At 41.7% G+C, this 26,640-nt stretch overlaps 1 long non-coding RNA gene across 1 annotated transcript; it reads left to right on the forward strand.

Moving 5' to 3' along the window:
* On the forward strand, positions 1-14,600 carry LOC101145908 (uncharacterized). The gene is made up of 3 exons (XR_002005589.4): positions 1-294; positions 10,317-10,415; positions 11,549-14,600. It is a non-coding gene; the product is annotated as an uncharacterized lncRNA (long non-coding RNA).
* Positions 14,601-26,640: the final 12,040 nt, after the last annotated feature.

Raw genomic sequence — 26,640 nt, forward strand, 5'->3', positions numbered from 1 at the left:
AGCGTCTCCGAAGGCCACCTCTCTGGCCTGGGCCAGGGGCCGAAGCGGGGTCGGCTGCGCAAGAGGCGGCAACTTTGGCTTATACTGACTCAGCCCAGCGCCCCCTTTTTATCCCACTTAAAAATGGAGAAATGGCCTCCGGGAGGAAGATGTGAAGCGGCACGCTCTATCTCTACTGATCTTCACTCAAAAGCAGCCGCAGGAGCTGTTGCTATCTCGCTGTGGTGCAGCGCTTTTCCCTCCTCCCTCACTTTCCCACATGCCCAGAGGCAAAGTGTCTGGCCGACGTCTGAGGTACATTTCCCCACTTCCCTTCTCTTCCCACTGCAGCCCTCAGATTGTCCAACGAGGGGAAGTTTTCTTTCCCCTCCCCCAGTTTCCTTGTCTTGACGGCACTGAGTCTCCTCCCAGCTCTGTATTCCTAGTCTGTACTAGGGTGCTAATGTGTTTTCCTGATTCCCTGTTTTGCGGGATTGGAAAAGGGAGTGTTGAGGTATACACATTTCTCAGGATTTAGGAAAGGAATGAAGAATGAAGTCAGTTTTTCCTTTTACCTGACTCTTAATGCTGTTCTCTCTGGATCAAATTACAAGGTCTCTAATGGGATTTTGGAAAGTTGGTAACAAGTAGCATTTGACATCTAATTGACTTTGGGGAAAACAGAAATCCCACCTCTTATTCCAAAGAGTTCCTTCTTATCTCCCTATAAAAAAAAAAAACCATATATTTTTCCTATTCTCCTTAATTAAGCTAACCTGAAGTCGTTGCTTACTATTGTAAACAATCAACAAAATACTTCACTAAGTTGGTCTTTCACATGTGTAAACGGATATTGCTAGGTGTGAAGCAAGGTAAGGAAATAACAGCATTAGAGGAAGAAAGAGAATAATATTGGAGGAAAACTCAATGAATTTGGCTATAAAGTCAGAACCATAATTCATTTGTATTACACAGTGGTTCTCAAAGGATGGTCCTAGACCAATAACATCAGCATCACCTGAGAACTTGGACAACATTAAAATTCTAGGTTCCTACCACAGATCTGAATCAGAAACTGCTACTACCACTACTGAAATAAAAATTTAAAAAAACCAGCAATCTGTGTTTTAACAAGCCCTCCAAATGATTTTGATATATACTACTAAAGTTTGAGAACCACTGGTATAATACTTTCCAAAATATTTTCAAATACTTTTTGTATTTGAACCTCATAACCCTGCGATGTGAGGATTTACTGTTCCTCTTTTAAATGTAAACGTTTTTAAATAAATTTTAAAATAAAGAGATAAATTTCAAGTCACATTTAATTGTGATTAAACATGTTTCCAATAACAGGACCCAAATAATGGGTACAAATATTTTAATGTACCACCTCTTTCTGTAACCTCTAACTATTCCTTAGTCTCACTTGCAGGCTTTTCCTCTTTCATTTCTCTGAAAGTTGGTGCTCCTTGGGTCTCCGTCTATTCCATCTTCTCTTCTCTGTATACTCTCTCCAGTAGAGTTCCCATTACACTAATGAGTCATAAATTCATATCAAAAGCCCAAACCTCTCTCCTGAACCTCAGATCCATATAGCCAGTTGCCTCTTTGTCGTCTCCATTTGGATGTCTCACTCTCATTTCCAATGTAACCTGCAGCTTACCTCCAAATTCTGTCTGCTTCCTCTGTTTCCCATCTCAGCCAATGGAGTTGCCATCCATCCAGTCTCCCCAAGCCAAAATACCCAGTAGCCGGCCCTGACTTCTCCCTTGCCCTCCTCTCCTCATCTATTTAGAGTCCTTCAATACTTCTGGTTGTCCTTAGGACAAAGATCTTACATCTTTCAACCCCCACAACAAAGCCCCCTGTCTACCATCTCACCAGCCTCATTGCTCATTCTTCCTCTCAAACTCTCCACATCAGTTTCTCTGAAGTATGGAGACAATGAGAATAAAGAGCTTTTTCTTTTGGACAACATACCACTCTTAAAATTTCAGTAGAAAAGCCATTTTCTGTCTTGACTGATGCCTACAGTAGGTTACACATTTAATTTGGATGATGCAATGTTCTTATAGCATGCTTTGTGTAAACTGGCCATGAGAAGGTACATTAACAACTCTGGCAAGCCTTCAGCACTATTAGATCTTAGTAGAGAGATAGAGTTGGAATTTTGTGGCTTTGAGATCTTTATCCAGAGGATTAGATTTGCTTTATGTCTTTGGTGGGCACAATACCTCAGAAATGTACCAGCCATTAGAGCTAAGATTTCAAAACCTGGTAGATTCTCTGCATCAAGCACAGAGAACGTGTGGATCAACAAAGCTCTGAGGATTTGAACGCATGCTGTTCTGTAGATTCATCAAAGCATAGTTATTTTGGTTCCCATGTGGAGGCTTCCAAAAAAGTAAAAATAGTACTAAAAATGCTATAGTCTAGCTGACTCCAATTTGCCTGACTAATATCAATGGTATTAATAGTAAAATGCAAACAGCTGGCTATAGGACAGGTATGCAGTGGGAAGAATAATGGACACCCAAAGATGTCCATGTCCTAATCTCCAAAACAGTGAATGTGTTACCTTGCATGCTGAAACAGATTGGCAGATATGATTCAGTTAAAGATCTGGAAGTGGGGAGATTTTCTTCAGTTATGTGGGTGGGCCCAGCGTAGCACAAGGGACCTTCTAAGTGGGAGGCAGGGTCTCAGAGTGAGAGGCAATGTAACAACAAAAGCAGAGGTGAGAGTGATGTGAATACTGGTGTAGAAGATGGAAGGGAGTCAGAAATCAAGGAATATAAGCAACTTCCAGAAGTTGCAAAAGATGAGGAACAAGTTCTCCTCTACAGCCTAGAGAAAGAACACAGCCCTGCCAACACCTTGATTTTAGGACCTCTGGCTATCAGAACTATAATTAATGTTTGTATTGTTTTAAACGACTAATTTGTGATAATTTGTTACAAGAGCAAAGGAAACCAATATCATCGCAATCACAGGAAATCAATGTTCATCTGCTACAGCATAAGTGATATTGGAACCACCATAATGCCCTATAACTCAAGCAGGCCCTGTAGTAACAAAGCCCAGTCTGTCAAATGTTTATACATTTCTATTTCATTGATATGCCCACTGGGAAAGGATCAGAGAGATATGCCCTCTCTCATGTCATGTAAAATTAGGATGCCCTTTATGAAGGCATATTAAACTGAATAAAATAATTTGTTTCCTTGATTCCTCCCATTAATGCAACTCAAAAACAATAAATCATCCAAGCTGTACAGTCACTGTCATCTCTCCTCCCTACTAATGCTAGCCTAGCCAGGATCCTGACCCAGGACTCAGCATTGCTACTGATTGTTTTGTTTATTTATTTATTTATTTATTTTGAGAGTGCATCTCACTCTGTTGCCCAGGCTGGAGTCCAGTGGCATGGTCATGGCTCACTCCAGCCTGGACCACCTGGGCTCAAATGATCCTCCCACCTCAGCCTCCTGGGTAGCTGGGACCACAGGTAATCACCAGGCTAATTTTTTATTTTTTGTAGAGATAGGGTCTCACTGTGTTGTCCAGGCTGGCCTCGAACTCCTGGACTCAAGTGATCCTCTTGCCTTGGCTTTCCAAAGTGGTGGGATTACAGGCATAAGCCACTGCACCCAGCCCACCACTAGTACTATTGTTACCAATCTCCATGCCAGAAAAAATGAAATAAAGACTAATGACAGAGAGGCACATCAGGAAGTTTAAGAAAGAAAGCACCTGGAGAAAGAGCAAGAAAAGATAAAGCGGAAAATTGAGACAGAAGAAAGGAGCTTTTTAAGTGGGTAAAAGTGTTCATTTTTAAAAAAAGAAAAAGACATAATCCACTCCTATATACCTCTAAGAGGCTAATCTTTAAAGGAGATAAAGCATAGAAGTGAGGAACTAACGTATATTAAAATTTCTGATGGTTTATGTGTATTTAGAAAGATTATCTGCCCAAAGTAAACAGCTGAGATAATCATGGTATGCTCTTTTTAGATATTAACTACATTGCAAAAAAAAATTTTAGTTTCATTAGAAAATATATTTTAGCACCATTAGTTTTTGAGGCTTGGGTTTTTATAACCACAATTTTAACCTAAGTTCACCAACAAAGCTATCAAGCAGAAGCGAATATATGAAGAGATTTGTGGCCATCTTTTTTTTTTTTTTTTTTTTTTTTTTTGACACTGAGTTTCACTCCTGTTGCCCAGGGTGGAATGCAATGGCATGATCTTGGCTCACTGCAACCTCTGCCCCCCGGGTTCAAGCAATTCTCCTGCCTCAGCCTCCTGAGTAGCTGGGATTACAAGGCATGCGCCACCACGCCCAGCTAATTTTGTATTTTTAGTAGAGACGGGTTTCTCCGTGTTGGTCAGGTTGTCTCGAACTCCCGACCTCAGGTGATCCGCCCACCTCAGCCTCCCAAAGTGCGGGGATTACAGGCGTGAGCCACCACACCCAGCCTGTGGCCATCTTTATATACCCACAACCACCTGTTACGTCCACTAAGTACCTTAATAAAGAAAATGGGAGAATACACTGTGTATAGTATTAAGCATGTTATTTTATATTCTTCAGATGGGAATGTGAGCTCATGGAAACATCTTTTAAGAAGACAAAGTTTCCTAAAGGGAATGGAGTAGGCAGCAAAGAGTTAAGTGAACTGAAACTTAAAAGATGCAGTTCTCCCACAGCCAGGCAAATTTCAATAAATCATAAACAAATTATAAATATCTTTAGGAGCAGAAGAGCAGAAAAGAAGGATTTGACTCTTAGTGACAGGCTGAAAAATTATTTTTCAAACAGATCAAGGAACTGATCCCATTTATACAAGCCTGGTTAAGCAAGGAGCTTACAACTGTATGAATGCAATAATCTGGATAATACAAGCCCTCCAAAATATCAATCCTCTGTGCAGAGCCAGTTTTATGTTTGTTGTTTGTTCTTGTTTTGTTTTATTTGGAAGGAGGAGGTATTTTTTTCTTCAAATCTTAAATAACAAGTTAATAGCCCCACTTAATGGATTCTTCCCCAAAAGTCACCAATTATATTGCTAACTCAAACAAGAGGCAACTTTTCATTGAACTTCCAAATCAACTTTTTCTTATAATGCTACATACACTGAACATGTTCATATCATTGAGTCAGCTCATGATTAAGAACAGAGAACCCAAGGCCAGTCTGCCTGCATTCATTATCCAGCTCTGCCATTTAATAGCTGTGGGACATTGGGTAAATTACTTCACTTTTCTATGCCTCATTTTTCTGGGCCATATATAAAACAAGAATGATAATACTTAACCATTAGGATCTTTTGCTGGAGTGGTTTGTGTAGGCATTACAATGCCTGGTAGATATTAAGGGCAATATACATTTACCTCTTGTTGATGCTATTGTTATTATTTAAATAATATATATTTAAAGTGATTGATGCTATTTAAAGTGTCAGTTTATTGACCCATAGACACTGAAAGGCAAGAACAATGTATACAATTATGCTATGGGGCAACGGTATATCCTAATCGTGATTTCAGTCCTATTTCAGTTTACAAGTATAAAATAGCATCAGGGCAACATTTCAGCTACTGGATGATTTGGAAAAGTCCCTACAACAGGCAACCATTAATGTATTTGATATCATTTTAGATTAGTTTTGACTGTTTTAGAGCTTCATATAAATGGAAGCATACAGTATATAGTCTTGTTATTTGTTTTTGGGGGGGTTTTTGTTTTGTTTGAGACAGGGTCTCATTCTGTCTCCCAGGCCGGAGTGCAGTGGCATGATCATAGCTCACCTTAGTCTTAAACTCCTGGGCTCATGTGATCCTCCCACCTCAGCCTCCTGAGTAGTAGTTAGAACTACAGGCAGGTGCCACCGTGCCCAGCTAACTTCTTTTTTAGAGATGGGGTCTCGCTATGTTGCCCAGGCTGGTATTAAACTCCTGGGCTCAAGTGATCCTCCCACCTCAGCTTCTCAAATTTTTGGCATTACAGATATGAGCCACTGTGCCCAGCCATAGATATTCTTATGTGCCCGGCTTCTTTTGCTCAACATGTTTTTGAGATTTGTCTATAGTGTTATATTTTGTTCATTTTTATTGTGACATAATATTCCACTGTTAGAATACACCATGACTTGTTCATCTGTTCATTTGGTGGGTATTTAAATTGTGTCCATTTTTTTGCTATATAAATAAAACTGCTATGAATACTTATAAATAAGTTTTTATTTTGTGTATTTCAAAAACAGAGAAAACAATTTCATTTCACTTAGAGATGATGATTAACTAAGACACTTTTTATAAAGAAGAACAGAAAAGAGAATGTGATTCTATCAGATAGTAAAATAGATTATAAAGGTATAGTAATTAACCCAGTTTAGTATTGCTTCAGAGACAGAAATTAAACCAAAGAAGTAGAATAAAGCCCCACATATATATAAGTACTTAAAATGAGAATGAAATAACACTGCAGAGGGGTAAGGAAAAGGTGAACTTTTCAATCAATTTAGCTATATATTCACACAGAAAAAAATAAAATTAAATTTTTCTCCATAGAATTCACAAAAGTTAAAGGGAGGTGGTTTATAAACCTAAATATAAAAGGTGATAATATGAGGGATCTTCAAAAGTTCATGGGAGATGCATGTTATGAAAAAACTATGCATGGATTTCAAAATATTTTGCACCAAAATAAACTCATACTAGTTTGTTAGACCATATCTTAATAGGATCTAGTTTGAGGCATTAAGGATAAAACGTCAGTTTGAAAAAAGTCCCCATCAGAATAACAGGAGTTCTCCGAAAATTGAAGCAAGTAAAGATACCAAATTTATGGAATTTATGGTGAAGCTAGGTGGAAGGATCGTGAAATCATTGATGTTTTACAAAAAGCTTAAGGAGACAGTGTCCACAAAGAAATCAGCAATTTGCAAATGGATAACTCATTTTAAGAAGGGACAAGATGGTTTTGAAAATAAAGCTCCAATTTATCATCACAAATACTTCAATTTGTGAGTGTAAACCAAAAATTCTAAGTCCCCCATCCAACTGCATGGACCCCTCCTCTCAGCCAAGGGCATTCTAAGGTAAACCTGAAACACTAGTTCAGGCTATCCTGGGAATGGGTGGTTGGACATGCCTCATTATACCTTTCTCCCATTAAAATTCAGGCACAGCTGACCAGCATTAACATTAAAATGAGACCGTAAGACTGACAGAACAGTCTTTTTATAGCAAGAAGATACCAACATGACAGATAGCAAGGCCTGTTAGAAACCAAAGTATTTTACCCCAAAATATGTTTCTTTGCCATTTCTTGAAACAGCCCTGCAAAGTTGTCTCTTGTGGGGCAAATCTACATTTTGTGTAGAGAATCCCCTTCCCTTTTCAGGCATTTTTCCTGATCCAGGAGAGAATCAACTGGGAGTTTGGCACTTTTTTAAGTCTGGAAAGAAACATTTGCAACCTGTTCTCTCTGAAGCCTACTGCCTGGAGGCTTCACCTGCATAATGGAAACCTTGGTCATCACAACCCCTTATCTTAGCCCAGGCATTCCTTGATTCCTAAAGACCTATTGATTCTAGGTCTTTAGACAGTAATTTAACTCTTTCAACCAATTGGCAGTCAGAAAATCATTGAATTCACCTATGACCTGGAAGCCCCTGCTTTGAGTTGTCCCACCTTTTCAGACCAAACCAATGTACATCTTACACGTATTGATTGATGTCTTACGTCTCCCTAAAGTGTATAAATCTAAGCTGTAGCCTGACCATCTCAGGCACATGTTCTTAGGACTCCTTGGGACTGTGCCCCAGGCTATTAGTCACTCATATTTGGTGCAGAATCAAACTCTTCTTATATTTTACAGAGTTTGACTCTTTTCATTGACATGAGAAAAAAATTAATTGTGTTCATCCCCTAATTGAAAAGAACCAACAATTAAGAACAGAGACAATAGCCAACATCATAGACATAGCGATTGATTTGGCTTACACAATCTGACGGTAAAATTAAAGTTGAGAAAATTTTCCACTCAGTGAGTGCCAAAACCACTGCACCCAGATTAGCTGCCAACAGTAGCAAAGCTTTCAATGAAAATGTTAAACAAGTGGGATCAAGATCCTGAAGCATTTCTTTGAAGAACTGTAACAGGAGATGAAACATGGCCTTACCAGTATGCTCCTGAAGACAAAGCACAATCAAAGCAATGGCTACCAAGAGGTGGACATGGTCCAGTCAAAGCAAAAGCAGCCCAGTCAAAAGCAAAGGTCATGGCAACAATTTTTAGGGATGCTCAAGGCATTTTGCTTGTTGACTTTCTGGAGGGCCAAAGAATTATAATATCTGCTTATTATGAGAATGTTTTGAGAAACTTAGCCAAAGCTTTAGCAGAAAGATGCCCAGAAAAGCTTCACCAGAGAGTTCTGCACCATGGCAATGCTCCCATTTATTCTTTTCTCATTTAACAAGGGCAAATTGGGAAGAGTTTCTACAGTCCTGATTTGTCTCCTTCTGACTTCTCTTTGTTTCCTAATCTTTAAAAAATCTTTAAGGGACACTCATTTTTCTTTAGGTAATAATGTTAAAAAAGACTGCATTGACATGGTTAAATTCCCAAGACCCTCAGTTCTTTAGGAATACACTAAAGAAATGTCTGGATGATTGATGACAAAAGTGTCTAGAACTTGATGGAGCTTAATTTGAGAAATAAAGTTTATATTTTTTATTTTTACCTTTTAATTCCATTTTTCTGTGAACTTTTTGAAGATCCCTTGCACAAAGCATTTAAAAGATAATAAAGGAGAATGTAATCATGACCTTAGATTGAGGCAGGGTTTTCTAAATAATATACGTAAAGAGCTAGCCACAGAGGAAATGATTGATAAATTGGAATATATTAAATCAAGATCTTCTGTTTATTAAAAAAACTTAAAATGATTGAAATACAAGACAAAGAATGAGAAAAGATATTTGCAAAATATAGAAATGAGAAAAGACTATTATCTAGAATGTATAAGAATTCTTGCAAATCAATGCGAAAAAGCATCAGACAACCTAATAAAAAAAATTAGCAGAAGCTTAAATAAGCACTTTTACAAGTGAAAAATAAAAAACAGCCAATAAACATTTTTAACTTTTATTTTAAGTTCAGGGGTACATGTTCAGGTTTGTTACATAGGTAAACTATGTCACAGGAGTTTATTGTAAAGATTATTTCATCACCCAGGTATTAAGCCTAATATCCATTAGTATTTTTCCAAATCCTCTCCTCCATCCCACCCTCCACCCTCTAGTAGGCCTCAATGTGTGTTGTTCCCCGCTATATGTCCTATACTCTCATTATTTAGCTCCCAGTTATGAGTGAGAAGAGGCAGCATTTGATTTTTTGTTCCCATATTAGTTTGCTAAGGTTAGGCATCCAACTCCATCCATGTCCCTGCAAAGGACATGATCTCATTCTTTTTTGTGGCTGAATAGTATTCCATGGTGTATTTGTGTCATGTTTTCTTTATCCAGTCTATCATTGATGGGCATTTAAGTTGATTCCATGTCTTTGCTATTGTGAATAGTGCTGCAATTAACATACACATGAATTTTTTTATAATAGAACAATTTATATTTCTGTAGCTATATACCCAGTAATGGGATTACTCGGTCAAATGGTATTTCTGTCTTTAGGTGTTTGAGGAATCACCACATTGTCTCCCACAATGGTTGAACTAATTTACACTCCTAGCAACAGTGTATTAATGTTCCTTTTTCTCCACAACCTTGGCTGTGATAGCCACAGGAGATAGATAAATTTCTAGGCAGACAGGATGGGTCCTTGGTGAAACTCAACCTTCAAGCCAAAGACAGTCTAAAGCCTGAAAACTGAGCTACTAATTCAGGATAGAAGCCACAGATCTGAGTGAGAACTTCCATCCCCACCTTATCCACTGTCTCTCAATAGGTTCTTTCTGAATGATGCCTTTTAACCAATTGAATGGTGTCTTTTCCAAGCCCACCCGTAAACCAATCAGCACACGTTCCCCTATTCTAAGCCCATAAAAACCCTGGACTCAGCCTCACTGATGGCAATCTACTTTTGGGTCCCCTCTTGCTGAGAGCTTTCTTTCTGTCACTCAATAAAATTCAACTCTGCCTTACTCACTCTCCAATGTCCATGTACCTCACTCCTCTTGGTCATGAGACAAGAACTCAGAACTCACCAAACTGCAGGAGTGAAAGAGCAGTAACGCTCCCTCCCACTCACTGAACTATGGGAGTAAAGAAGTTGCTTGGTGCCACTCTCTCCCTCTCGCCAAACTACAGGAGTGAAGAAGCCACTGGGAGCCACTCCCTCTCACTCACCGAACTATGGGAGTAAAGAAGCTGCAACATTTCTGGAGGCTCGTCCAGGTCTTCAGAAGGGTGAGTAAGAGCAGACCTGTGACCCTTTACTTTCATTTCTGAGGATTCTCATCCTCACTTTTTTTTGAAAACAGATAAAACACCAAGTATCTGTCAGACAGTTAAGGGTGAATAGACCAACTGCCAATCTACAAGACTCAGAGGACAGACTTGCTGGGGAGGACATTGTCAGTCCCCCTTCATTCTTGGGTGTTGGGAATGTTGGCCTTGTTCCAATCCAGTTTCCTTTCATGAAAGTCTAGCCATTACATAGGTTGGAATAAAGTCCTGAACAACTGAAGGTATCTGGCCAAGGCACACTTTGGTGTTACCTGAAGGCTCCTGGACCAGCTCCAATCCCCCACAGCCCATTCAGGTGCCAGGCCAAGGCTTTCAGTCCTTCCTATCTAATTTTCTTTCTTTCAAGAGTGTCCTGACTGCTATCCCCTATTTATAGACAATGTTACCGGTGTTTTTGCAACGAAAAGAGATACTATTACTGGATAGAATGAGGACTTGGCTTAGTCATCAGGAGTGTAATCCAGAACAATGTTGCTTCTGTCTATTCTTAGAAATAGAGGGATGTAACAATTAAGAGAGTTTTCTTTCCCCGTTGAAGAAACTCATTACCACAGAACAAGAGGCTATTTCCCCCAGCCACCTTCCCTCCTCTGCATTTAAATTGCTTTTTTCCACCCTGTCAGAGTCAACATAATCCTGCGAATACAAGGAGCTTTTCCATGCAAGGGATTAATGTTTTCCTTTTGGGAGGCATCTTATTAGGCCAGGTCCCCAATTCCCAGGATTCCCTTTCTTTCCTTTGTTTGAGGAGGATCTGGTTCCACACCTTCACCTTTGTATTACTCCATTGTATTTTCCAAGCTTCGATTTGGAGCCCTATAAAGAAAACTAGATTTGAGGGACCAAGAGGCAGTCAACAGCAAAAGGCTAGGGCACAGCACAGGTAAGAATGACTATCCCTGCCAATTAGGCCTTCCCACTTCATGGGTGGAGGTGATGTTCATATCCATGATGTAGACACCACCAGCCCATCCATGGCACCAGTACTAGGTGCTGAGATTCAGGGGGTGACTCAAATTCAAGAGGATAGAGAAGAGTCTAAAGGATACCTTTTCTCCCCTCTCTCTTTTCAGATGGGTAACAAACTATTTTCAGCCTGCACTCCTCTAGAGTGCATCCTGAATCACTGGGAATCCTTTGACCTGCAGATTCTGAAGAGAAAATGCTGTATATTCCTTTGCACAAGGGCTTGGCCAGGTTATAAGCAGCAGGATGGAGAAGCCTGGCCTCTGGAGGGAAGTATCAACTTTAATGCTAACCTGCAGCTAGACCGTTTCTGTAAACATGGAGGCAAATGGTCTGAGGTCTCATACATGCAGGTTTTCTTTGCCTTGCAGGATAATCTGGACCTTTGCTGATATTGTAGGATAGATCCAGCCTGCCTAGCAGTCATCTCAGGAGTGGCTGCAAAGGACAGTCCCAGGGAAGTAAACCCCAGGGAAGTAAACCCCAGAGGTGCCTCCAGCAGGGGGATCAGACCCCTCCAGTCCTACTCCTGGTCCATCATGTCCTCCCTATCCAGGTTCTCTCTCAAGCTTGTCCTCTCCTAGGAATCCTCGTTTCAGGCAGGTCCCAGCCTCACTCATGCCCCTACAAGAGATGCCTTGTGAATACGGCCCCATTAAGGTATAGACGTGTTTGCTCATGTCTTTTTTCTACAGGACTTAAGACAAATTAAGGGGGATCTTGGTAAGTTTTCAGATGACCCTGAAGGGTATATAGAGGCTTTCCAGAATTTAAACCAAGTATTTGAACTCTCCTGGAAGGATGTTATGTTACTTTTGAATCAAACCTTGACTACCACTAAGAAGCAAACAGCCCTGCAAGCAGCAGAGAAGTTTGTGGATGAGCTTTGTATCTCATACAGTGCCAAGAAAGGGAGAGGATATGCAAGAAAAAGACAGAAAAATCTATTGGCCACCCTGCAGCCTTACAAACCCCAGAATCCCAAAGATGCACCTGTTAACTGCGACAAATGTGGCAAACCAGGGAATGTTAAAAAGGACTGCCCAGGCAGCATGAGGAAGCCAGCTCGACCCTGTCCAATCTGTCGTGGGGACCACTGGAGGGTGGACTGTCCCCAGAGATGCAGGTCACTGGGTCCAAAGCCAGTCTCACAAGTGTCTAACAGGATTGATGGACCCCAGGGCTCCCGTCCCTGGCTCTGACAGCTCAGACTGCCATTACCATCCAGGAGCCCTGAATGATTCTGGAGGTCGACGGGAGGAAGGTGAACTTCTTCCTGGATAGCAGAGCAGCCATTTCTATTCTCCTCTCCAATCCAGGCCTCCCTTCTTCCCTTAGCATGACCATGAAGGGTGTCTCAGGAAAGCTTTTAACCTGATATTTTTCCAACCCCTTAGTTGTAGTTGGGGAGACCTCGTGTTTACTCATGTCTTTTTAATCATGCCCGAAAGCCCAATTCCTCTGTGAGGCAGGGATATTTTAGCTCATATGTGAACCACCATCCTTATGGCTCCAGGACACACTCCTTGCCTCCCCCTGGTGGAGACTGATATCAGTCCAGAAATTTGGGCAATTCAAGGGAAAATTGGCTGAGCCACAACCACCATACTGATCTGGATCCACCTTAAGGATCCCACCTCCTTCCCTAACCAGAAAAAGTATCCCCTAAAACTAGAAGCTAGGAAAGGGCTAGAAGCCATCATTGATAACTTGAGGATGCAGGGCCTCCTCAAACCCTGCAACAGCCCTTGTAGTGCCCCAATGTTGGGAGTACAGAAACACAATGGGGAATGGAGACTGATCCAGGACTTCTGCCTCATTAATGAGGCTGTGGTTCCAATTCATCCAGTGTTTCCCAATCCCTATACCTTCGTAACTCAAATACCTGAGGAAACTAAATGGTTCACAGTCCTGGACCTAAAGGACACTTTTTTTTTTTTGCAAATTGCTACATCCTGACTCCCAATATTTGTTTGCATTCAAGGGTCTCTCCAACTAGACCACCCAGTTAACCTGGATGGTGCTACTCCAAGGATTCTGGGGTAGTCCTCATCTGTTTGGACAGGCATTCTCAAAAGATCTCTCTGGGTTCCTTCATCCTTGGGTTAAAGTTTTACAAAATGTAGATGACATTCTCCTTTTTGCCCCAACTGAGGAAATCTCTCAGGAAGACACTAAGCCTCTTCTTAATTTTCTAGCTAACAGAGGATATAAGGTCTCAACATCTAAGGCTCAGCTCTGTCAGACTTCAGTGAAGTGCTTAGGTCTAGTCTTGTCAGAGGGGACCAGGGCACTGGGTGAAGACAGGATTAACCCTGTCTCCTCCTTTCCCTTCCCCCAAACCCTCAAACAACTGAGGGGATTCTTGGGCATGACAGGATTCTGCAGATTATGGATACCTGGGTACAATGAGATAGCTCATCCCTTGTATCACCTAATAAACTCAGGCAGCCAAGATCAATCCCGAATTTGGGAACCAGAGGCCAGAAGGGCCTTTGACCAATTGAAATAAGCCTTGCTTGGGGCACCAGCCCTTAGTCTTCCCATAGGGAAGTTGTTCAATCTTTATGTATCAAAAAGGAAGGAAATGGCCTTGGGAGTTCTAACCCAGGCCTGAGGTCCAGCCCAGCAGCCTGTAGGCTACCTAAGCAAGGAGCTTGATTTGGTAGCTAAAGGATGGCTAGCCTGCCTCCAGGCAGTTGCAGTGGTAGCTTTGCTAGTGCCAGAGGCTACTAAGTTAACCATGGAGAATAATAACATAATGTGGCAGGACTGCTGTCTTCTAAGAGGAGTCTCTAGCTAACAGACAGCTGCCTCCTCAAATATCAGGCTCTGCTATTGAAGGGATCTACAGTTCAGTTAAGGACCTGTCTTGGGGCCAGGCGCGGTGCTCACGCCTGTAATCCCAGCACTTTGGGAGGCTGAGACGGGCAGATCGCAAGGTCAGGAGACTGAGACCATCCTGGATAACACAGTGAAACCCCTTCTCTACTAAAAACAATACAAAAAATTAGCCAGGCGTTGTGGCGGGCGCCTGTAGTCCCAGCTACTTGGGAGGCTGAGGCAGGAGAACGGCTTGAACCCGGGAGGCGGAGCTTGCAGTGAGCCAAGATCGCCCCACTGCACTCCAGACTGGGAGAGAGAGCGAGACTCCGTCTCAAAAAAAAAAAAAAAAAAAAAAAAAACTGTCTTGGCTAACACAGTGAAACCACGCCTCTACTAAAAATACAAAAAATTAGCCAGGCGTGATGGCGGGCGCCTATAGTCCCAGTGACTTGGGAGGCTGAGGCAGGAGAATGGCATGAACCCGGGAGGCGGAGCTTGCAGTGAGCCGAGACCGCACCACTGCACTCCAGCCTGGGCGACAGAGCAAGACTCCGTCAAAAAAAAAAAAGAACCTGTCCCTGTCTAAACCCAGCCACCTTCCTCCCAGAGGAACCTGAGGAGACTGAACATGACTGCAAACAGATAGCAGTGCAAACCTATGCAGCCAGAGAGGCCCTCAAGGAAATCTCCTTAGAGAACCCAGACTGGACTCTCTTTATGGATGAAAGTTCTTTTGTAGAACAAGGGATCCATGAAGCAGGATATGCAGTAGTCACCTTGAATGACACTATTGAGAGTGCACCTCTCTCCGGGCACAATTTCTCAACAGCTGAGCTTGAGGGTGCTTGAATTAAGCAGAAGGAAAGCAGTTGGCATTTATACTGATTATAAGCATGCTTTTCTAGTCCTTCATGCTCATCCCACTATCTGGAAAGAGAGACTTTCTCACAGCTAATGGGTTTGCCATTAAATACTATCAATAAATTAATAGACTATTATCCTCAGTTTTCCTTTCATGGGAAGTGGCAGTAATACATTGTAAAGGCCACCATAGGGGATGGATGAAAGAGCTGAGGGAAATAAACTGGCAGACCAAGCAGCTAAATCAGCAATGAGAGGGTCCCAGATTTCTGATCCACTTGAAGCCCCTCTGATCTAGGAGGGCTCTGTAACAGAAATAAAAACCTCAATATTCTCCTGCAGAAACAGAATGGGCCACGTCTTGGGGATACACCTTTTAGCCCTTAGAGTGGCTACAATAAGAGGGTGGCAAACTTCATCTACCAGCTTCTAGCCAATGGAAAGTTCTTAAAATTCTTCACCAAGCCTTCCACCTGGGAAAGGATAAAACCTATTAATTGGCCCAAAGGTCGTTCTCAGGTAAAAATCTGCTAAAATGACCAAACAGCTCATTCATGCTTGTGAGACTTGCCTTAAAAATAATCCCCTCAATTGATGGCCTCTCCCCGCAAGAACCCAAAGAATGGGAGGCCACCCAGGAGAAGACTAGCATATAGATTTCACCCATATGCCAAAGATAAGGGGCATCCAGTACCTCCTGGTTTGGGTAGATACCTTCACTAACTGGGTGGAAGCATTTCCATGTTGAACAGAGAAACCCAATGAGGTAATAAAAGTACCAATTGATGAGACAGTTCCTCACTTTGGATGCCTTAAGTACCTCCAGAGTGATAATGGCCCCTTGTTCAAGGCAGCTATCACCCAGGGGGTCTCAGAGGCACTAGGCATACAATACCATCTTCATAGTGCTTAGAGACCACAATCCTTGGGAAAGGTAGAAAAGACAAATGATATTATCAAAAGGCACCTCAGAAAACTGTCTCAGGAGACTCATCTCCCCTGGATTACTCTTCTTCCTATTGCCCTACTATGTGTTAGAAACACCCCTTTGAAACTGGGCTTAAGTCCCTTCAAAATGATATATGGACAGCATTTTCTCACCAATTATTTATTGCTAGACCAAGAAACTTCTTATTTGATTAAACATGTAACTTCTTTGGCCCATTTCCAACAGGAACTGAAACAACTATTGGAGGCCCAATCCCGTGAACTAGGGGGCCACCTTTATTCAACCCAGGGGACCTAGTACTGGTAAAGGCTCTTCCTTCTCTTTTTCCCTCTCTAGGCCTGGATTGGGAGGGAACTTAGACTGCACTTCTTTCTACTCTTTCAGCAGTAAAGGTCACTGGAATAGATTATTGGATTCATATACTCAAGTAAAGGCCTGGGGAACTGACAGAATGACTTCTGTTGACCCAGAAGAGCACCCGAAGTACCAATGTGAAGAGAGACCTTGAGCTGATGATCAGAAAAGATAAGTATCAATAATTAACCTTCCATGGATATCCTCTTTATAGTCTTGCTTATACTTGTTCTTCTTGCCTTTGTTCTTTTCCTCACCATAAGGCATATTTCCCAAGGATCCCTTAATTCTGAACACCCATGAGATTATCTACTCTCCTAAACTGCTATCTCTTCTAAAATGTAACTGCCCTCCCCTATACAAGATTTTATTTATTTCACAAGGGTGAAACAGCTCTGGTCACAACATTGTTTTCAGAATGACTAGTCTATTTTACTTCTTGTTTCTGTTATCTCTCGCATTGGCATGGATTTTTCCCTTTTAGCTCCTCTTTGTATAATCTCATAATTGGTCCATGAATACTTAACCTTCTTGTAAAATTTGTTTCTTCTCACCTAGAGGCCATCGAATGGTAAATGGTCATGCAAATGGAGCCTTGAATGATGGCCTCCTTTTTACTAGGGACCCTTAAATAGGCCTCTGAGAGAGATCCGACTGCCATTTTCCCAACACAATGCCCCCTGTCAGCATGAAGCAGGTAGAGTAGTCATTATCCCTATCCTAATGGCAGCTAGATATATCTCTTCAGAGGGGGAATTGATAGGGACAGGAGACAGACAAATTCCTGGGCAGATAGGGACAGGTCCCTGGTGAAACTTGACCTTCAAGCCAAGGACAGTCTAATGCCTAAAAACCAAGCTACCAGTCTTGGATAGAATCCATGGACCTGAGTGAGAACTTCCATCCCCATCTTACCCACTCTCTCTCGATGAGTTCTTTCTGAATGATGCCTTTTAACAAATCGAATGGTGCATTTTCCAAGCCCACCCATAAGCAATAAGCACATATTACCCCATTCTAACCCCATAAAAACCCTGGACTCAGCCTCACAGATGGCAACCCACTTTCAGGTTCTCTTTGCTACTGAGAGCTTTCTTTTTGTTGCTCAATAAAATTCTACTCTGTCTTGTTCACTGTCCAGTGTCTGTGTACCTAATTCCACTTGGTCATGAGACAGGAACCTGGAACTCGCCAAACTGCAGGAGTGAAAGAGCTGTAACACTCCCTTCTCCTCACTGAACTACAGGAATGAAGAAGCCACTGGGTGTCTCTCCCTTCTGCTCGCTGAACTATGGGACTAAAGAAGCTGCAACATCAGCATCTGTTATTTTTTGACTTTTTAATAATAGCCATTCTGACTGGTGTGAGATGGTATCTCATTGTGGTTTTGATTTGCATTTCTGTAATGATAAGTGATGTTGAGATTTTTTTCATATGATTGTTGGTCACATAGATGTCTTCTTTTGAAAAGTGCCTGTTCATGTCCTTTGCCCACTTTTTAATGGGGTTGTTTGGACAATAAACGTTCTTAAATGTGCTCAACCCTATAAGTAATAAGAAAAAATGCACATTGAAACACCATATGATACCACTGTTCACCTAGCACAATGGCTAAAATGAAAGAAATAATAAATTTAAACAAGAATATGGAGCAACTGGAACTCACACACTGTTGGTTGTAATGTAAATTTGCACAAGCACTTCAGAAAACTGTCACTATCTATAAAACTGAACATATGTAAACCCTTTATGGAAGGACCTTGAAGAGAGTAATAGAAAAAGTCTGAAAGCCTAGAAAACTGTGTTAGTAGATGCCTGTATTAGTCCACTTTAAAAGTGCTATAAAGAACTACCTGAGACTGGGTAACTTATAAAGAAAAGAGGTTTAATTGACAAGAAGGCAAAAGGGAAGCAAGGCACATCTAACATAGCAGCAGAGGAGAGAGAAAGAGGAAGTGCCACACTTTAAAACTATCAGATCTCATGAGAACTCTCTTACTATCATGAGAACAGCATGGGGAAAACCGCTGCCATGATTCAGTCACCTCCCACCAGGTACCTCCCTAATATGTGGGGATTACAGTTCAAGATGAGATTTGAGTGGGAACACAGAGCCAAACCATATCACACTGAGAGGTGAAGCCAGCTGGGCTTCTGGGTAGGGTGGGGACTTGGAGAACTTTTCTGTCTAGCTAAAGGATTGTAAACACACCAATCAGTGCTCTGTGTCTAGCTAAAGGTTTGTAAACGCACCAATGAGCACTCTGTAAAATGGACCAATCAGTGCTCTGTAAAATGGACCAGCAGGTGCTGTAAAGACACATGCACACATATGTTTATTGTGGCACTATTCACAATAGCAAAGACTTGGAACCAACCCAAATGTCTATCAGTGATAGACTGGATTAAGAAAATGTGGCACATATACACCATGGAATACTATGCAGCCATAAAAAAGGATGAGTTCATGTCCTTTGTAGGGACATGGATGAAGCTGGAAACTGTCATTCTGAGCAAACTATCGCAAGGACAAAAAACCAAACACTGCATGTTCTCACTCACAGGTGGGAACTGAACAATGAGAACACTTGGACACAGGATGGGGAACATCACTCACCGGGGCCTGTTGTGGGGTGGCGGGAGAGGGGAGGGATAGCATTAGGAGCTATACCTAATGTAAATGACGAGTTAATGGGTGCAGCACACCAACATGGCACATGTATACATATGTAACAAACCTGCACATTGTGCACATGTACCCTAGAACTTAAAGTATAATAATAATAATTTTTTTAAAGTGGATCAGCAGGACATGGGCAGGGCCAAATAAGGGAATAAAGGCTGGCCACCCAAGCCAGCAGCAGCAACCCACTCAGGTCCCCTTCCATGCTGTGGACTTTGTTCTTTTGCTCTTCACAATAAAACTTGCTGCTGCTCAGTCTTTGGGTCCACACTACCTTTATGAGCTATAACACTTACTGTGAAGGTCTCTGGCTTCACTCCTGAAGTCAGAGAGACCACGAACCCACCGGAAGGAACAAACAACTCTGGACGCACCACCTTTAAGAGCTGTAACACTCACTGCAAAGGTCTGCGGCTTCACTCCTGAAGTCAAGCGAGACCACGAACCCACCAGAAGGAACCAATTCCGGACACAATACCACCCCTGGACACTCCCAAATTTTATGTCCTTCTCACATTTCAAAACACAATCATGCCTTCCCAACAGTCCCCCAGTGTCTTAACTCATTCCACCATTAGCCTAAAAGTCCAAGTCCAAAGACTCATCTGAGACAAGTCCCTTTCACCGATGAGCCTGTAAAATAAAAAGTTAGTTACTTACAAGATACAATGGGGATACAGGCATTGGGTAAATGCTTCCATTCCAAATGGGAGGAATTGGCCAAAACAAAGGGGCTATAGGCCACATGCAAGTCCAAAACCCAACAGGGCTGTCATTAAATCTTAAAGTGCCAAAATAGTCTTCTTTTACTCTATGTCTCAAAACCAGGGCATGCTGATGCAAGAAGTGGGCTCACAAGGCCTTAGGCAGCTCTGCCCTTGTGGCTCTGCAGGATACAGCTCCCTTGGCTGCTTTCACAGGCTGGCATTTAGTTCCTGCAGCTTTTCCAGATGTGCAGTGCAAGCTGTTGATGGATCTACCAGTCTGGGGTCTGGAGGATTCTCACAGCTCCTCTAGGCAGTGCCCCAGTGGGGACTCTGTGTGGGGGCTTCAACCCCACATTTCCCCTCTGCATTGGCCTAGTAGAGGTTCTCCATGAGGGCTCTGCCCCTGCAGCAGACTTCTGCCTGGACATCCAGGCATTTCCATACATCCTCTGAAATCTAGGCAGAGGCTCACAAAGCTCAACTCCTGTCTTCTGTGCACCTGTAGGCCCAACACCATATGGAAGCCACCAAGGCTTGGGGCTTGCACCCTCTGAAGCAATTCCCTGAGCTGTACTTTGGCCTCTTTTAGCCATGGCTGGAGGTGGAGTGGCTGGGATATAGGGTGCCATGTCCTGAGGCTGCACAGAGCAGCAGGGCCTTTGACCTGGTCCATGAAACCATTTTTTCCTTCCTAGGCCCCCAGGCCTGTGATGGGAGGGGCTGCTGTGAAGATCTCTGAAATGTCCTGGAGACATTTTTCCCATTTTCTTGGCTATTCACATTTGGCTCCTTGTTACTTATGCAAATTTATGCAGCCAGCTTGAATTTCTCCCCAGAAAATGGGGTTTTCTTTCTACAACATGGACAGGCTGCAAATTTTCCAAACTTTAATGTTCTGCTTCCCTTTTAAACATAAGTTCCAGTTTCAGATCATCTCTTGGTGAATGCATATGACTGTACACTTCAGAGAAAGCCAGGTCAACTCTTGAATGCTTTGCTGCTTAGAGATTTATTCTGCCAGATACCCTAAATTATCTCTCTCAAGTTCATAGCTCCACAGATCTCTAGGGCAGGGGCCAAATGCTGCCAGTCTCTTTGCTAAAGCATAGCAAGTCCGACCTTTGTTCTAGTTCCCAATAAGTTCCTCATCTCCATCTGAGACTACCTCACCCTGAACTTCATTTCCATATCACTATCAGCATTTTGGACAAAATCATTCAAGCCTCTAGGAAGTCACAAACTTTCCCACATCTTTCTTTTTCTGAGCCCTCTAAACTGTTCCAACCTCTGCCTCTTACCCAGTTCCAAAGTCACTTCCACATTTTCAGGTTATCTTTATAGCTGTACCCCACTCTTGGTACAAGTTTTCTGTATTAGTCAGTTTTCACACTGCTACAAAGAACTACCTGAAACTGGGTAATTTATAAAGAAAAGAGATTTAATTGACTCACAGTTCTGTGTGGCTTGGGAGGCCTCAGGAAGCTTACAATTATGGCGGAAGGCAAAGGGGAAGGCAAGGCACATCTTACATGGTGGCAGGAGGAAGAGAGGGGGGAGGAAATGCCACACTTTTAAATCATCAGATCTCATGACAATTCACTCATTATCATAAGAACAGCATGAGGCAAACCACCCCCATGATCTAATCACCTCCCATCAGATCGCTCCCTAATACGTAGGGATTACAATTCGAGATGAGATTTGGGTAGGGATGCAGAGCCACACCATATCAATGCCTAATTTCCTTACAGGAGACTTCAGATGGCAGCTTAAAGGATAGTGAAGAAGTGTCATTGAAAACTATAATGAAAGAGATTTGTACTATGTAGAGGAAGATGCTACAACATTGTTGCCTGCAATAACATAAAGAGTATAAAAAATGTACTTAATGAATTATGTGACCTACCTGAGTAGATTCCATTTACAGTTTTGAAGATGCCAACAGGTTTCTTCTGGTTGTGTATGGTAAAATATAAAAGAAGATAGATAAGCTAATGACAGTTAAATCAAAAGAAGCCAGGAATTGTTGGGATTAAAAATTCTCAGCCTCTCCAGATGATAACTGACACTAATATTAATAAATGACTGTTGAACAAAGTCGAATCAAGAGACTCACAGAAAAGCTGAGAGTATGGTTATAAAAATATTTTAAGACCTTAGAAATACCTCAGAACGCTTCATCAAACAATGGAGCTTCTTAAAAGCTTAAGGGTGCTGTTCCTCAGTAGGCTCAGCAGAAACTCAAGGTACAGTCAATGCCAATAATATTTATAGGAGACCAACAAATATTTAAAGAAAATAATAATTTCAAAAACATCTACTTAGACTGAAATGAACAGAAACAGTAAAAGAGGAAAAGAAGCCTTTGGATCCCAAAACCTCTATAGGCAGGAAGCAGGCTGAAAAAATTGTAGAGCTGCAAACACAAGCTACCCTTTATAGAAAGGAAAAATAACTTAAAAGCAGGAAAAAAGAGCCAGAATGCAGAGCCAAGAGCCACAAAATAAAATCATTCCTGGAATGGAAGAGGCCTCAGTCTTAATCAAAGAACCTCAAACATTCCAAATTCTAGCTGAATTTCAGAAGTTCTGTGGATTGGTTATTCCTGTGGTCTTTTTTCTCCCACTTTTAAACAGGAATGACTATAGCATTTATCTTACGTCAGTCTCACTATTGTATGCTTGGTAGATGTGGGGCACATACCTTGTCTCTTTAGTTCACAGGTCCTCATATGAAGAGTAACTATATTTGAGGAGAGGAACTTGAGGTTCCTAATCAAGGAACCACATCTGAAGAGCTTCATTCACACCTGGATCTGAGCTAGATGATCAGATCTTTGATTTTGTTGTATACTTTGAGAGATATAGTATATAGTGTCCCTATGATAGCCATAAGGTCTGTGATATAGTGAGAGACCTAGTGTGCCTATGATAGCCATAAGACCCACACAAACATCTCAGAGAGCCAACACTATGTGTCACTTAGCAGCATGGTGCAACCTGGCCTGGGGATTTTCTAACCCTGGCCCAGGGATTTCCAGGAGACAAAATCACCTCAGCACAATGCAACTCATAAACCTTAAAACATTGCTTACTATTACAAGAATAGCTTAAACTCTCTTTTTGAAAGAAACATCTGAGGCTGGGCATGGTGGCTCATGCCTATAATCCCAGCACTTTGGGAAGCCGACACAGGAAGATTCCTTGAGAGCAGGAGTTCAAGATGAACCTAAGCAATATAGCAAGATCCTGTCTGTACAAAAAAAATTTTTTTAATTAATTGGGCATGGTGATTTGTGCCTGTAGTTCTAGTTACTCAAGAACCTGAGGTGGGAGGATTACTTGAGCCCAGGAGTTTGAGGCTGCAGCTATATGATCTCACCACTGCACTCCAGCCTGGGCTGGAGTCCCTGTCTCAAAAAAAAAAAAAAAAAAAAAAAAAGACCTGGCAACCAACCCAGATTGAATACAACTATGAGAAATGGGGAAGAATCTCCCCAACTCTGAGAATGGTCTTCAGAGGAAGACCCTCCTGGTCAGGTGGCCATCTGACTCCCAACTATCTGGCCCATGCTACAGTCTGCTCTTGCTATCCATCTTGTAAGAATGATGCCAGAATGAATAAACTGCTTGACTATCAGACAGCTTCTAAGACTCATCTTCGATGCAAATTGGACCAAACGGAAGTTGCTCCTGAGGAAGCTGGTTAACTAGGACTACTCAGGAGCCCTGAACATGATACATTCCAAACTGATGCTGCAATGTGATGAGATCTGGGGAGGTCTTGAGAGAGGATGAGTATATTTTGCTTCCCCCTAGATTGCTTTCTCTAAGAAAAGCAAGATGCCATGTCATGAAGACTTTCAACCAGCCTAAGAAGAAGCCCATGTGGGGAAGAACCAAAGCCTCCTATTAATAGCCAGCACCAATTTACCAAGTATGTGGATGAAATGGATCCTTCTGCCCCATTCAGGCCTTCAGATGACAGTAGTGTCAACCAATATTTTAAATGAAATCTCATAAGAAAACTAGAGTCAGAAATACCCAGGTAATCTGCTCCCAAATAACTGACCTACAAAAACTATGAAATAAATGTTTATTATTATAAACCACTTCATCTTGGTGACCATTTATTAAGAAGCAATAGATAACAAATATACCATATCTTGAATATGATTATTAATTTTCCCTCATTTATTTAATTTTGCCACATGCATATATATTCATAAGCAATACATTATTTAGCTTTATTTTTTTTAACTTCATATAAAGGTACTCCTTTTTTTCTCATCATTATATTTGAGGGATCTGTTTAAGTTGTAACTGTTTAAACATTTTTACTGCTGTAAATATACCATTGTATGACTATACCACAATGTATCCATTCTCTAGTTGATGGGCCTTTGAGTTGTTTCTGTTTCCTTCCCCCTTCCCCCATTTCAAGCAATGCTACTATAAGAATTCTTCCACACATCTACTTTTACAGATGTGCAAGAGTTTCTCTAGTTATTTTTGCTGTGTAACAAATTATCCCAAGACATAGCAGCTTAAAACAACAAACCTTAATGATTTCACAGTTTCTGTGGAACAGGAATTTGAGAATGGTGGCCCTTGAGGTCTATCATGAAGCTGCAGACAAGATGTCAGCTGGGGCTGTAGTCATCTGAAGGCTTCACTGGGGTTGAAGGATCTTTCAAGATGGATCACTCACATGGCTCTTGGTGAGAGGACTTAGTATCTCCCTGGCTGTTGTCAGGAGACTTCAGTTCCTTGTCACTTAGGTCTCTCCAAAAGTCTGCTTGAGTGTCCTTATGACACGGCAGCTGGCTTCTCCCACACAGCAAGTGATCCGAGAGAAAGTAAGAAAGAAGTTATAATGCCATTCATGACCTATTCATGGAAGTCATACACTGTCATTTCCACCATGTTTCATTCATTAGAAGTGAGTCGCTAAGTCTAGTCCCTATTCAAGATGAGGGGATTAAGCCCCACCTATCACATAATTTCCAGACTTATTTTAAAACCACCACAGCTATGTTCCTGCTTGATAGAATATATGCATCATCTGGAGCTGGAAGCCATTATCCTCAGCAAACTCACACAGGAACAGAAAACCAAACACTGTATGTGCTCACTTATAAGTGGGAGCTGAACAATGAGAACACATGGACACAGGGAGGGGAACAACACATACTGGGGCCTGCCAGAGGGTGGGGCCAGGGGAGGGAGAGAATTAGGAAAAATAGCTAATGCATGCTGGGCTTAATACCTAGGTGATGGGTTGATAGGTGCAGCAAATCACCATGGCATTCGTTTGCCTATGTAACAAACCTGCACATCCTGCACATGTACCCCAGAACTCAAAATTAAAATTAAAATTAAAAAAAGAATATATGCATCATCAACTTTGTTAGATAATGCCAAATTATACTCCAAAAATGTTGTACCAGTTTTTACACCTACTAGTGATAGATAACAATTTCTCTTTTTCCACATCCTCGCCAACTGGCATTTATTATTTTCTTATCTTTTCATATTCTAATAAATCTGCGCTAGTTGACACTTCAACAAGACTAGCAAAATTAACTCAATTGCAGCACTTATTACATTGCATTGAGCAAAGACCAGAAAATGATGATGGAGTGAGACATGGATTATATGACTACCTGGAAAAAGATCACTGCAGAAAGTGGGAACAGGCTGAGGCTCAGAACTGGGTGCACATTGGGTGTGTTTGAGGAAAAGCAAGGTCAGCCTAGCAGGAGTACAATAAGCAAGGGGAAGCAGGGATAAAGTTAGAGGGATAACAAGGTGGAGAGTACATCATCGAGAACCTTATAGAGCTTTGCAGAAAGCACCACTGGACAGTAGAGATATTTAGGATTCATCCGTATGGTAACCAGTAGTTCTCAACTTTTGCTGCACATTGGAATCACCTGGACTGTCTGAACCATGAATTCTCACTGTAATTTGCCTTCTCTGAATCTACTACATGTTTTGGCCACTGCTTCTCCACGTGACCTTTTTCTGTGGTCTTTTCACATTATCTCTTCATCAGGGTAGTTGGGCTTCTTCTCATAGAACACTGTCATTTCCACTGAATGTTAGCGGTTAAAACAAGTAATGTGGCTAATACCATTTCAAGAGGAGACTACAGATAGACATGAATGCAGGGAGGCCTGATTCCCTGGAAACTACTGGTATAACAAACTACCACCTAAGGGAAGCATAGACACCAGGGATGTGAGGGACAATGAAAAGATGCGCAGAGAAATGAATTCTAGATCCCGGTAGATTTGTTGGAGTTAGGACACTCAAAGCAATGAGACAGGAAAACAGGTGTGGCAACTGGAGAGTAGAATGCTTGATACAAGGAAAGGATTAAAGTCACTGGTGATGGCAATGTCTAGAGCAGTGTTTCTCGACCCCGGTGGTACATTAGAAATATATCCCATATGCCATAAGATTTTGATATAATTAGGCTGGAGTGGGGCTGTCATTGGCATTACTTTAAAGGTCCTTGGATAATTCTACTCAAGTGCTAATTCTAATTCTAATTAAGTACCACTGATTTAGAATATGACCTTAAGGGGAATGGCTGAGACAAGCTGTAGGACAAAATCATTTGGAACAAAAAAGTTAAAACAAAAAACTGTCACCAGGCGATTGAAATAATCACCTGCCTGAACACTGAAATTACACAAAAAATTGTGAAAGGAGTAGTGATAAAGAATGAGAAGTTCAGGACTGAAAGATTCAAGGAAAGAGTAACTCCAGGTTTCCATTTTATGGAAAAATGATGATATCACAGGCAGAAATG

Source organism: Gorilla gorilla, chromosome 3 (genome assembly GCF_029281585.2).
Source record: "Gorilla gorilla gorilla isolate KB3781 chromosome 3, NHGRI_mGorGor1-v2.1_pri, whole genome shotgun sequence".
Lineage (NCBI taxonomy): Eukaryota > Metazoa > Chordata > Mammalia > Primates > Hominidae > Gorilla > Gorilla gorilla.